This window comes from Thermobia domestica, chromosome 4, assembly GCF_964235325.1.
Source record: "Thermobia domestica chromosome 4, izTheDome1.hap1.1, whole genome shotgun sequence".
Lineage (NCBI taxonomy): Eukaryota > Metazoa > Arthropoda > Insecta > Zygentoma > Lepismatidae > Thermobia > Thermobia domestica.
In genome coordinates, this window is record NC_137457.1 from 264247494 (window position 1) to 264262840 (window position 15347).

Sequence of the window (15347 nt, forward strand, 5' to 3'; positions counted from 1 at the left end):
TACTGAAAAATAGATAGATCGTGTCCATGAAAATAGTTTCCTATATTATAGAAAAGATTACAAGTTCGGGAAAATGCGCATTACATAAATAGGTCCTTGAAATCACAAAGCTTGAAAAGAGCTGTTCTATCAAATTAATACTATCAAATTAATATGTAATATGAATTACTGCAATATATATATATATATATATATATATATATATATATATATATATATATATATATATATATATATATATAATAGCATCCAACAATTCAAACTCAAGTTTGAACCCTTTTCTGACGTACTTTCGTCTTACATTCCAGTCAGCTATATGTTCGAAATTACGAATATAAAAAGAAATCAAGGAATTTCTTCTTCTGATAAAAACTGCTCTGCCGAATCGGCTTTTGACTAATAAGACGCTCCATTTTCTTTTCTAGAAGAAACTTTTTTTTTTTTTTCAGTAATCAGCATCGACTATCAATAACGAAATGAAGGGATGCTTTTCGAAGGAGGTCAGAATGAATTGAAAAACGCCCACATTGATGTCTACACCATAAGAAAGACGTTCATTTTTCCGTATTAACAATAATAATATTAAAAAGGAAAATGAAGACAAAAATATCCTTTTGAAATACATAAGAGGTCTGGTACAAAGATTAAACTAGATTTTCTTTTGAAGAGCTGAGTAAGAATTTTATGTTCTAAATTAGCAATGGGAAAGGAGGATTTTATTTTTGAGTTTCTGGATCTTTTAAAAACAGACCTTACTATCGAAAACACACATATATACAGTTCCTTTCATGAAGAGTTTCTGTGAAGAAGTAAAGTATTGAAAGTGGTGGTATCTGCTGTAAATTAATCCTTTTCTCCTCTTTCCTATCAACTTCCTGTAATTACAAATAGTAAAAGCTATTGTTGTAATGTTATAGAAGGAAATAAAAGCAACAATCGTTTTAGAATTTCCGACAAATACACCATTTTAATAAGAATAGCAAATTGTTTGAATGTGAATCCTTTAAAACAAATAGGAAATACTTATCACAACTAATGCATCAGCATCAGATACTAGGAATTGGACTTTTTTTAAATTACCAAATATGAGGAATACAATAGGAGCTCTATAAGAACTATTATTAAATTCCAAAATGCTACAAAAAAATCAATTCATTTAAAAACATATTCCACAATTAATTAATCATAGAAATCAAACCCGAAAAAATTCAAAATGCATTTTGACAAAAGAATTCTAGATAAAAATTGGACTACTATAGACAAAGAATAAGTTTACTGAGCATCGAAATATTCCTTTATCTAGTTATACAACTTGAAAATCTATATTATAAAATTGAAAGTGACTATGTTTGTGACTCTTAATCTCTTGAACCGCCCGACCGATCTCGATCAAATTGTTAACGTAGATGTGGTTATGGCCTGGGAGTGTGTTTAGCTGTTCACTTTGACTGTAGAACTTAGAGGAGGGAGAGGAGAGGGACAAAAATAAATAAAACATAATAACTCTTGAACCACACAGCCGATCTTGATGAAATTTTCAATGTAGATGAGGTTCGGGACTGGGATGGTTTTTATCATTTCACTTTGACGAAGAAACGTAGGGGAGGGGAGGAGGGGAAGATATACAAAAATCACTAAATATAAAAATAAAAGTGACTATGTTCGTGAATTAATAACTCTTGAGCCATCCGATTGATCTGAATCAAATTTTCAACATATATGAAGTTCGAACCTGGGAAGTTTTTTATCATCTCATTTTGACAGTAGATCTTAGGGAAGGGGGAGGAGAGAAGGGAAAATATATGAAAATGAGATGATCGAGATCGAAATCGGTAGGGTGGTTCATGAGTTATTAAGTTTTATTAACTCTTGAACCACCGTACCGATCTCGATCAAACTTTCAACATATATAATGTTCGGGCCTGGGATGTTTTCTTCGTTTCACTTTTACAGTGCAATGAAGGTTAGGGAGAGGGGGTAGATATATGTAAAAAATAGTAAAAATAATAGTGACTGTCTTTGTGACTTCATCACGCTTAAACCACCCGACCGATCTTGACCAAATTTTCAACATAGATGAGGTTCAGACCTGAGGTTGTTTTTATTATATAGCTTTAACGGTAGAACTTAAGGAAGGTGGAGGGGAGCGGAGAAATCTATAAAAATAAATAAAACTTAATAACTCTTGAACCACCCGACCGATCTTGATGAAATTTTCGACATAGATGAGGTTTGAGCCTGGAATTTATTTTTTATATTTCTTTCACTTTGACGTCAGAACCTAGGGGGAAGGAGAATGGGAGATTTATATATAAACATAAATAAAACTTAACTCTTGAACCACCCAGCTGATCTCGATCAAATTTTAAACATAGATGAAGTTCGGGCCTGGGATGGTATTTATCTATTCACTTCGACGATGATCAACCTCGATCAATTTTTTAACGTAGATGAGGTTCGGGCCTGAGATGTTTTCTATCATTTCACTTTGACGGTAAAATTTAGGGGAGAGGTAGGAGGGGGAGATATAAAAATAAATAAAACTTAATAACTCTTGAATCACAGGACCGATTTCGACCAAATTTTCAATTTAGATGAAGTTCGAATATGAGATGATTTTTGTCATGTCACTGATGATGTAACTTAAAGGAGGGGGGAAAGACATAAATGATCGAAAATGACCGACATTAGAGTCGAGTCTTTAGTTTCTGAGGTCGCTGAGATGAACAGTGACAATTCTGATACCTTTTAAATCCAAATTCAGCCCCGCAAATTATGGGAGGGGAGGGGATATATAAAAATAATCGAAAATGACCAATATCAAGGAGCGCTTAATAATAGTAAAAAGTTATTGACTAACGAAGCTTATTACTATTTTTTTCTTAATTTAACCCAGCGAAGCGTGTAATTGATGCTAGTAAGTAATAAATCCAAACTGATTAAATCAAATTTTACCTTGTAACTCATGGAGACATCTAGTCTAAGGCGGTTATTTTTTTGAATACTATTAAAAGTGCTAAAGAAGAATAAGTTTTACTAATGGCTTCATGTCTCCAGGCCAGTCTGTGATATCAAATTACTGTATACAGTAGAGATGGCCAATTTCGGAATTTTTAGTTTCCGGAATCCGGAAAGTAAAATCGGAAAATTCCGGAATTCAGAAAAATTCCGGATTTCGGAAAAAATTCCGCAATTTGGAAAAATTCCGGGTTTCGGAAAAAAATCCTGATTTCGGAGAAAATCCGTTTCGGCAAAATCCGGATTTCGGAAAATTATTATCCGTTTTGTAATCCTAAGAATTTTATTCAAATGCAAACGAACACATTTCTTTTTTTTTAATCGTAAGAATGTATGATGCAAGTTAAGCTGAAACTTACATCCTAAAGTATACACTACCCAATCTTTCCATGGTTAATGAGATGTAGCCCAAAAGTACGATGTACTTCTAATATTTAATTTTTGTTTTACTGTGATATTGTCCAGAGATAAGACATATATCACACCGAGATAAACAAAATGACATAATGAAGATAAGTTATCTTGCGTAGTTTTCAAGAGAATCGTGAGAAACGAATTTTTATGAAGTTAAAATATGCGTCACTTGTTGCCCATGTGATGCAATTGATAACTTTTATGCTGTATTATTATTATTATTATTATTATTATTATTATTATTATTATTATTATTATTATTATTATTATTATTTGGTGGACAAACACCGTGCTCGTGGGTTTTCTCGGGGTTCTCCCGTTTCTCCCACTTTCTTCATTCCATCATTTCACTCATTTCTCATTATCACCGTCTCCTTTAGCCTAACCGGCATAATCGTGGGACGTTAAACTTAAAGATTTCATTTCATTTTCATTTCTTCAGTCAACTATCTTTAGTGTTATGGATAGGAAAAGATTCGAACGTCTCCTCCCTGGAGAATCGTATAAAAACTTTAAGTTTCAAGTTTGATCTAGATGCATTGAACGGTATTGCCTCTAGATAAGTGTCCCTTACTGTACATCAGGACGAATAGACTGATATATTAAGGTAACCAAGAATGTTCTGTCGCTTTTTCACCCACCACCTTCCAACATCGATATGTCACTTAAGATGTACTTGGAAGGTCAAAAATGTCCCTATCAGCATCGATGGCCTTCTTTGAACGTTGTGGAAGGCTATGCATTCCTTCCGATACAACTTTGTGGGCCGTGAAGCGAAGAATGTATCAAGTGCGTTTTGCACCTCTACTAGGGATTTGAACTGGCGTCCTCTAAGGTAATTTCAGCAGCGACGTTTGATCCCAGTTTGAACTCGTACAGAATACACGCCCTTATGACGCTGTGACGGATCCCATGTTCACTTAGTCCTTACGCAAGTTCACGGTGTAACTGCCAAACCTAGGTAGTATGTTGGATATACCCACACCCATAACTGGCCTTCGCCTTGTCTCAATTCGCATTCAACTCACAGTGTGAGGGCCAATAGAACACAGACCTTCACAAAAAACGACAGAACTTTCTTGGTTATTTTATACATTGAAAAATCACTTTCTCGATATGAAGGGACCATGAAACATATAAATCCATTGAAATCTCGAATTATGGTTTTCACGATCACTTTTTTTTTCTTCTATCATTGCTCAAAAGTAAAAAAGTGATTTTTACTTGAAACAAGATTATATATAATATATTAATGATTTAAATGAAAGACCTTTTTGACTCGAGCTGGAATCGAACCCGAGACCTTTTGCACGTGAGTCGCAGTTGCTGCTCACTCTACCACGCCGCCACTTGCCCACTATATGTGTCGTACGATACATGCGGCAAGTCGAAAACTTTAAGACTCTTTTTGTACGCTATTTTTGGCTATTGTGCTCTCCCAGTTTGTAATATTAACTCTTTAAATGTGCACTACCATCTTGCGAAAAATGGCCCCGAAGTTCATTTATTAAAGTTTGCTTTCTCCTTGTTGGAAGAAAGCGGAGTAAAGTCAAAGGTAAAGTTAATGGCATCGATATCAGACACTTAACATTTTCAGGGCAATTCCTATCCACACCACAGATGCCTAAAGGTAATTAAAAATTCAAATATACTGGTAGTTATTGGTGCACCCCCATCAGAAAATTCAGGATCCGACCCTGTAAATATGTAAGTGTATTAGCCAATTCATTTAAATAATAAAATACATATAAATCAAGATTATACAGACCTTTATTAATTTTCATTTTAGTCAAAATACAGAATAAAATAGGTTTCTAATGTATACACGTCTCATATAAAGCTAGATAAGAATAGTACAGTATATAAATTAATTCTATAATTTTTCACGCTACCATTACTACTTTGCTGCTACTTCTATTGATAATGAGTGTGTAGAATATTCAACGTTATATTATATTGAGAACTTGGAAAACTCAAAATTTTAATCTTCCAAAGATAAAGTAGTTTCTTCTTTCAATTTACTATTCTAGTTTGTTGCTGTGAGTGCATTTTCCGACCAAATCCAAATTCAATTGATAAAATAGGAGGAAGAAAAAAGAAAAGAAAAAAATAAACATATCCCTTGCGAACAAGATGGCAGTGTTGCTGCGTACGAACAGGGATATTAAACGGCACTTATTCTTAGCTATACGTAGCTATTTACACTCGCCACAGAGCCAGTGCCTCCGTTGTTACTTGCAGCAGATCCATGTGGTGAGGCTATGACATCAGCTATTTCTTTCATTTAGGTACATGTTTACATTTCTATAATGGAACAGTCTATATTATTCTTTTTAAAATCTAATTGTGGTAGAACTCAAACTCAAATGGGAAATCTTATAGTGCGAGTTGCCGGTGATAATGTTGAAAGTTCAGTTAGATCTTTTCTGTTAGAAATGTTCATAAACTGAGTGCGGCGCCAACAGGGTAGTTTTCTTATGGGATGCAAGGCAGATCAATAACTCCTGTTAAATTCAACAGGATCATCTGTTGCAACGACCAAAGAGCCTTCGACATCTTTTTCCGAACCATCTTCTGCTCCGGGAAAGCAAACGTCGTTGAGAAAATCGACTCCGATGGTCAGACGCTGGTGAGTCAGATAGATCAGATGCTGGTGAGACAGATAGGCTATTACGGGGGCCAAAGTTTTCTTCCTTTGGTACTTTCAACATACTTTTACCTAGAACTGTTGTCCAATCCCTGAATAGCTTTTCTTTCTTTGCCATTCCACATTTCAGCAGTTTTCTTCTGCTTAAATCAAAAACGATTATCAAAGCAGCGTAATGACAGATGTCATCAGCGTCCCTTGTTATAGGATGAATCTTAATCCCCAACAAATGATTCGATACAGTCCACGCAAGGAAAGTAAATAGTTCAACTGGTCCATAATTAACAATAGCGCAGCCAATAATAACTCCATAGTCCAATGATGTAGGAAGAGCTATTGTTCCACGCCAGTCACTTCCAACGAGAGTAATATAATTGCTGGATAAATCAAATATAACAGAAATCTGATCGCAGAACACGTAAGGGAGTCCTTGATCGTCAAATTGACTAGGAGAGAAAGATGGCAAGGCTGAGAGTTCTCCCATTGCATGCATCAATGTCTCTCCATGAATGGTCATCAGTTGGAAGATTGAGGAGACTACTCTATATGAAAAAGACCATCTCATGTGCTCTAATATCCTTCGAAGTAGCCTTTTTCTTCTTTTTCTTATAAACAACTCTGATGAAAGCAATGCTAGGTTCTGTTCATCTTCTTCCTTTGATCGATTGTGTGTTCTGTTATATCTAGTCCAGAAAGCAGAAAGTCTTCTACATCTCTTGCGAATCCATTTTCTACAACGTGGAACCAACTGCCGCAGACTGAATTGCCTTTGCTGCTGAGTCACTGTGTTGCTGGTAAACGCAAAATGCTTTTCTTCCAATCTATGTAGTGCATCTATATTATGAAGCAAGCGTTTCCAGTTTCTGAACAGTTTTTCCTTCTTAGCCAAATGCCATTTAAGAAGTCGCTTTGAGTTTAGGTCAACAATAAGAATTAAAGCTGCATAATGACAGATGTCGTAATTTTCTCTTGTAATTGGGTGGATCTTTAACCCCAGAAGATGGCCAAACACTGTCCACTCAACAAAAGTAAACAGTTCGACTGGTCCATAATCAACTATTGCGCAGCTAACCATTAGTCCAAAGTCCAGAGCAGTGAGAAGAGCTGCTCTACCGCGCCAATCCTTCCCATATATTGCGATACTGTTTGACGCAGAATCATGATACACTTCGAACTGGTTACAAAAGACGTACGGTAGCCCTTGGTCATCAAAATGCTGTGGCGAGAAGGATGGCAAGACAGAAAGCTTTCCCATTATCTTCAGCATAGTTTCTCCATTAATGCTTATCAAGTGATACGTAGAGCACAAACCTCGATGTACAAAAAACCATCTCATAAATATTACCGTCTTCCATAATTTCTTTCGTTTTTTAGCCAGCAGAAGATCATTTGGCGAGAAATCACACTGTAGCTGGTTAGGCATCATTGCATTACCTTTCAAATGCCAGGGAAAGTCATCATTTGCTGTACGTGTAGCTGTTTCGTTAGCGTTTCTTGTTCGTCGTCTAGGGAAGATCCTTTGTAATCTCATTCGGAGCCACCGAGTACAACTAGACATCCAACGTTGGCAGGAGTAGTTCCGTGCACCATGTTCATTTCCTGATCTGTTGAGGTTCCCCATACGACTCATCGATTGATTATATGTGGGATTTAGGCATATGTGAGACTGTGTAGGATGCAAACACGTAGATGCTGATGTAGGGCGGACCAACAAGCTGTCAGATGGTCGCCTCTCTAAATGATGAAGGTTTATAGATGTGCTTGAAGTCATATTTAGTTTCCGCTTTGTAAAAACACGTCCACTATTAAAGACTCCGTTCGCGCATCTGTTGCTTGGATATTTTGATTTCTAAAACGATATCTGTTCATTGTTGTTTCTGTTATATTAATTATTGTTGGAAATAATTTAACGTTTAATGAATTAGTTTCATACTGTTTAAGAACATATTCAGTGATTTTGATTGAGAATGTGCCGTTAAGTGACGAATATTGTCTGCTATAATATATTTTTAGACTTCGTCATACCTCAATACGTGCAAACTCTTTAAACAATGTAGACTGTAAAGAATCAGATTTTTTCGTCAAGAACAAAGATAACTTGAGCGAAAATATGCTAATGCAGTGACGACGTTAAGCTTTATTGGGGACGCCGGGCGAAGGGACAGAGAATTTTCGGGGAACAACTATTTTTCGTTTACCGAAATGGATAGTTTAATATTAGTTGGCCTATATTACGATACAACATGACTGGAGGATTAAACAACATGGGTCCCCACCTCTTCTCGCGTCGTCACTGTGTAGTCCAGTAAAGATAGGATTGAGAAAGGAACAAATTAGTAACAAGCTGAAAATTGGTATGGAAGTAGGGGGATGTGTCAGGAATAACATACTAAAAGTCCCCTAAAATCCCACTGTAGCTTTTCCCACAATTTTGAAAAATGTCCGCCATCTTTAGACGACGACAAGGAATTTATGGAAATCGTCACCCTTTATGTTTATTCCTCTAGCCACCGTTCTAATTATCACAAAGCCATGAATCATATGTCGTTGGAAAGCTTGAAAGACATACAATCTAAGTAAATAACATATATGCCCATCGTGCTAAATTTCTAGTAGAAGAGGAAGAAGAAAACAGCTTTTTTATTTAAAAAAGATAAATTTTCAGAAATCATGAGAAGTTTGCAACACTGACAGTTATTGCACACCAACGAAACAACACCAACAGATGCCCTTGATATCTATCTCAATGATAGCCAACAATGACACAAATCGGTGCAACACAAGCCGAGAAAAACATATAAGTAATGTTACTTTCTGACCTCTTTGTACAAAAGTGCATAAGGTGACATACACTTTCACGGTTCTAGTCACCTTCTTTTATCACATAGGACCAAGAGTTATATATCTTAGGAAATCTTAAGAAACGTAAATTCGAACGAGGTAACACTCAGTGGCGTCACTAAACACTTGGAGGCCCAACCACAGACAGCGAGGAATGGGGTCCCGTCTCTACATCCCACTTCACGATTTGGGGTCCCCGCAATGCGGGGGTCTGCGAGGCAGTTATTCACTCCCCTGGTAACGGTTATACTAATCAAGCTCAATTTGTGTAAGAAGAGCAAAACCCAAAATTTCGGGACGAAACGTGATTTTCTTATAAATTCATTAAAACTTGCAACACTGACAATTATGGCATGTTAACAAAACTCAACCATCGTTTTCACTATCATCATTATTAATTTACTTTTAAAATGACCGACATTTTTCCCAATGGAGTAAGCTTTTATGACACATAGTTTTACATCATTTAAATATAGCATAAAATATATTTATTGACAGCATTAGAAAGTAGTAGAAATTGGTAGTCTCTCTCTTTTTTTTTTTTTTTTTTTTAATAGGAAAATCGTAATTCATACATTTAAAATCACTCTCAACTACAATAGTCATTTGAGTGTATTTTTTAAAAATGTCTTGCTTATAATTAGAATGCGATTTTCCTCCTAGTATTCTTCAAATCAACTTAATATTTACATTAGACGTTAGTATGTAATTTAAGAACATATTTGTAACTAGTCCATTCGGATTTATTTTATTAGAAATCAATGAAGTTATCATTATCTCGTTCATCTCCATGGTTTTCATCATTTGATTTTCCATTCACAATCCAATTCCTCGACAATGACATAAATTAGAGCACACAATTCCTGGTTTCCGACAACCGTACATACTTTCACAGCCCTTTTTACAGTTACAGGATATTACACGGAACGGGTTCCTTGGTCATTCTTGCTGGTACGAGAATACCTCCTAATGTTGTCCATTCATATTCAGTCGCTCGCATATAATTGAGCAATACCTTGGCTCAAAAAACCTACACTGTCAAAGAATTAATGGAATATGCCACTTTTAACGTACACACGCAAAGGTAATGGCCTTCCGGATTTAATTATTGATAATATAAGATACCTTCGTGCAGGGTCGGATCCAGGGGGGGCATCGGGGCGATCGCCCCCCCAGAAGAGGAAACTCTTATTTTATGTATATAAATACAACCCATCCAAAAGTTTGGAGCCCTTAAATATAGCAGTATGACAACCCCCCCCCCAGAAGTCGATCCTGGATCCGCCCCTGCCTTCGTGTTCTGAATATCCAAACTGAAATCCACCTTCTGTACAATGTAACATGGATGATTCTCAAGTGGTTGAAGACACCAACTTGCCCGAATTGGAATGGATTTATGCAGCTGGTGACGAGCAACAACCAAAAGTACCAAACATATCAAGTAGTAATTCAACCTTTCATCAATCTTCAGCCAATCAGCATGGATGCTGTATACTCGGCGCTTATGTTTTCCAGCAAAGAATGTGCAGGAAATAAGCAAAAAAGCGTGCTTAGTCACGTTGGATCAACCTTTGTACTCTAAAGCATGTGACATTGTAGCAGCATGTAGAAATTCTGGTGAATTACCATCAGTGATTGTTAGACTTGGGGGTTTTCCACACTATAATGTCATTTATGGAAACAGTTGCATATATAATGAAAGGTAGTGGCATTGAAGAACTTTGGTCTTGTGTGAATGCTAGTAACTCCATGCCACAGATGAAGTCAGGCCATTCTTATTGCTCGTGCTTTGCGAGCTCATTTTTGTAACACAGTTAGCAATTGCAATATATAATGTATATTTAATGAATCAGACGCCACTGAGGAGTTTGTGCGTCAATTGCGAGATGTTTGTATTCCTCTGATGACTGAAGAAGATATCGATACTGATGTAGTTGTTCAACATTCAAAAAGAATAGTCAATCAAGACTGCAAATGACCTGAAGTTATTCACTGACGCTGCTGCAGAAATAAGCCGTATCTGTAAGTTATTCGCTCTGTACTTTCAGTTTGTAGAAATTATGCGTCTTTTAATTCGAAAGAACTTGAAACTTGAATCTTCATCTTCGCTGCATGTGAGAAATGTTACCATACTTCTATGCAGCTGGGCATCTTTTGTATGCCAAATACGCACATCTGTACTAACAAGAAATGTTGCGGTTGGAGGATGAAATGGATCTTCATGAGTTCCAGCTATTTACAGGAGACGGTTACTTCACTATTCGTAGAAAAGATATATTTTGGAGTGGTACATGGTCTGAAATGACGATTGAGCAGGTTTTAGCGAGAGCAATGAAGAGCAGTAGTGGACTGACCCATGGGAGAGACATGACTGATAAGATAATATCTAGGTGTGTGTCAAGTATGCCAGCAGCGTGCCACTTACAAGAATGTCTTGAAAAATTATTAAACAAAGATAGGCATGAACTTCACACTGGTTGGCATGTGGACCTGCACCAAAGCAGTCAATCGCGTGATATATTACATCTAAAAAAATTCTTGCATTGGTTTTGCCAGCATTCTCCATTCCCTTCATATCCGGAGCTCGCGTCCCTAAGCACTGGCGTGATAGGTAATGAAATGGTCAACTGATAAATCTAAGGAAATCGGATTGGCTGCTATGGAAGGAATGTTTGGACAGACTTTTGGAAATGTAAAACTTAAACAAAAAGATATAGCCATCCCACTGTCCGTAATGCACAATGTAGTGCGTATCCATGATGAGCTACTGGCTGTAAACACCATAGGTACTTCAACTGAATCATATGAGCAGAAGTCCGATAAAAAAAAACTCCAGCAGTGTTTTGCTTACGAACTTGCACCCTATTCACTTTCTCTCTTCACAGAAATGTCCATGAGAAAAACGAAAAAGTCCGCTTTGTACGACATGTTTGAATATCGGACAAATTTTGAAACTCAAATTGAAAACACTGTGTACGTTATAGATGGAGGCTGGCTTCTACATCATGTTGTTTGGCCACAACATGGAACATACCTTGACGTGTACAACTCGTATGTGTCCTATGTACTCACAAACTCAGGAACGAAAGCAACAATTATTTTTTTTATGGGTATTGCACTGAAAGCTGTACAAAAACCGCTGAGCGGGAGCAACATGAGTCAAAGGTTCAATTAGCTCTGGTGTTATTCACAAATGAAATCGCATTATTAACCAAAAAATATATAAATTCTTAGGTAATTTCAAAAATAAGGATTGTTTCACCCGCGAGTTGATGGTTCATTGGACACAAGCTGGAATTCAAACCCAGCAAGCAAGAAGTGATCATGACGCACTTATAGCTAAAACTGCTGTAGCCAAGTCTTTAAATCCTTGTAGGCACGTCGTAGTAATTGGCGGGGATGTTGGCATTTTAATCATTTTGCTTGAACAAGGTAATAATCAGTACGACATCACACTTCAAAAGCTTGGACGTGGACAAGATGTGAGTAAAGAATTTTGTACTAAGAAGTTGTAAGATACACAGACAAATATACTAACTGTTTTGCTCAGTTACCATCGACAGCGAAAGAAAAAGCCATTGCGATTACTTCAAAAACGAGAAGATTTATGCCGATCACTTGAAGTTTTGAACCATGATAATCCTAATGTACAATCTATGAAGCTGGCACAACATTTCTACTAACACACTACGATTATCCAGCAATAGTAACCTTACTGGATGAATTCCAGTATCATTCATACATCCTTGCAGTAAGTCGTTCACCATTCAGAGCGAAATACGATTGGCAACATTGCCACCCACCAGTGATGCTGCGAAACACCATATCATCAGGTTCAATTGTACCATGGAAATGATTTGCGAGCGACTGAATATGGATGGACAATATTAGGAGGTATTCTCGTACCAGCAAGAATGACCAAGAAACCCGTTCCGTGTAATATCCTGTAACTGTAAAAAGGGCTGTGAAAGTATGTACGGTTGTCGGAAAGCAGGAATTGTGTGCTCTAATTTATGTCATTGTCGAGGAATTGGATGTATGAATGCAAAACCAAATGATGAAGATCATAGAGATGAACGAGATAATGATAACCTCATTGATTTCTAATAAAATAAGTCCGAATGGACTAGTTACAAATATGTTCTTAAAGTGCATACTAACGTCTAATGTAAATATTAAGTTGATTTGAAGAATACTAGGAGCAACATTGCATTCTATTTTAAACAAGACATTTTTAAAAAAATTACATTCAAATGACTATTGTAATTGAGAGTGATTTTAAGTGTGTGAATTACGATTTTCCCATGAATAGGAGACGACAAATTTCTGCTACTTTCTAATGCTGTCAATAAATAATTGTTGTGTTATATTTAACTGATGTAAAACTATATGTCATAAAAGCTTACTCCATTGGGAAAAAACGTCGGTCATTTTAAAAGTAAATTAATAATGATGATAGTGAAAACGGTGGTTGAGTTTTGTTAACATGCCATAATTGTCAGTGTTGCAAGTTTTAAAGAATTTATGCGAAAATCACGTTTTGTCCCGAAATTTTGGGTTTTGCTCTTCTTACACAAATTGGGCTTGATTAGTATAAGTGTTATCTCGTTCGAATTTACGTTTCTTAAGATTTCCTAAGATATATAACTCTTGGTCCTATGTGATAAAAGGTGACTAGAACCGTGAAAGTGTATGTCACCTTATGCACTTTTGTACAAAGAGGTCAGAAAGTAACATTAATTATATGTTTTTCTCGGCTTGTATTGCACCGATTTGTGTCATTGTTGGCTATCATTGAGATAAATATCAAGGGCATCTGTTGGTGTTGTTTCGTTGGTGTGCAATAACTGTCAGTGTTGCAAACTTCTCATGATTTCTGAAAATTTATCTTTTTTAAATAAAAAAAGCTGTTTTCTTCTTCCTCTTCTACTAGAAATTTAGCACGATGGGCATATATGTTATTTACTTAGATTGTATGTCTTTCAAGCTTTCCAACGACATATGATTCATGGCTTTGTGATAATTAGAACGGTGGCTAGAGGAATAAACATAAAGGGTGACGATTTCCATAAATTCCTTGTCGTCGTCTAAAGATGGCGGACATTTTTCAAAATTGTGGGAAAAGCTACAGTGGGATTTTAGGGGACTTTTAGTATGTTATTCCTGACACATCCCCCTACTTCCATACCAATTTTCAGCTTGTTACTAATTTGTTCCTTTCTTGGCAGAAAAATGGGCTATCTTTACTGGACTATGTGTGCTCGTAATGTCAAAATCCAAGAATAGTTTTTTAATCGGAATGAAACATAAATAATTAAACTTTAAAACCGGTAAATCCCATTACCGTTATGAAAAAAGTGGAAAGCAAAGAAGGGAATACAGCATACTGCTGTACTTTTTACTGAAGCTAAAGCGACAATTCCCAATCTGTGGAACACGTATTATCGCATAGTCATGTTTCTCAAATTGTGGTCCGCGAGGCATGAGTGATCCTGAGAGTCTGTTCTTGTGACAATTTTATATTGAACATTAGCACAATGAAGACAAAATAAACTCTCCTAAAGAGAGTAAAGTATGACTCTAAACTACATTTATGAATGAAGTATCTGTGCTGGTAGTTCAAGTGGTCAGTTTTCGACGTAGGAGATACGTACGCAGAAATTCATTTCGGAAGGATTCCAAAGCTTTTGGGGAAGGGATATAAACTCAATATGAGGATAGATTACGTTAAAATTTGTTTTTAAAAAAATCACTCCTAAAATTGAATAAATCTATAGAAAAGTTGATATTTCGGGAAGATCCGCACCCCCATAGGGATGGGCACGAACGAGTTCGAGCGAGTTTTCTTTGAAACTCAACTCGACTCGAAACAGACATCTTTAAACTCGACTCGAAAATTCGGATCGAAAAATTTCCTCCAACTCAATTCGAATTCGGGTCGAGTTTCGAGTCGAGTCGAGCCAAATCTTGTATGTAGTTTTAAGTACTCTCTTCAAGTATCGTACATAGACAATATAATTATTCTATTATCAATGATACTACTACTACTACTACTACTACAAGTTCTTTCTTTCTTCTTCTTCTTCTTATTACTATTATTATAAAAACATTGTGTATAAACATGAAAGGTAGGCGGGGCATGGCAAGGGCATCGTTCACGAACTACCAGGTTTATATTCCGGAGGAGCATCAGACCCGTTTGCTGATGGGGTCAAGGGGTGAACTCTCAAGGGTTATTGACCACCTGGAACTGTGAGTTGTGATAACCTGTGTGAGAATTTAATTAAAACATGAATTTGCAATAGAAACTAATTTTGCTTTCATGATTATTTTACGTCATATAGCCAAAACAAGGCAAATCCTGTATGTAGTTTTAAGTACTCTGGGCCAAGGAGAATGAAAGTGACGAGCATATGAAGGATTAAGG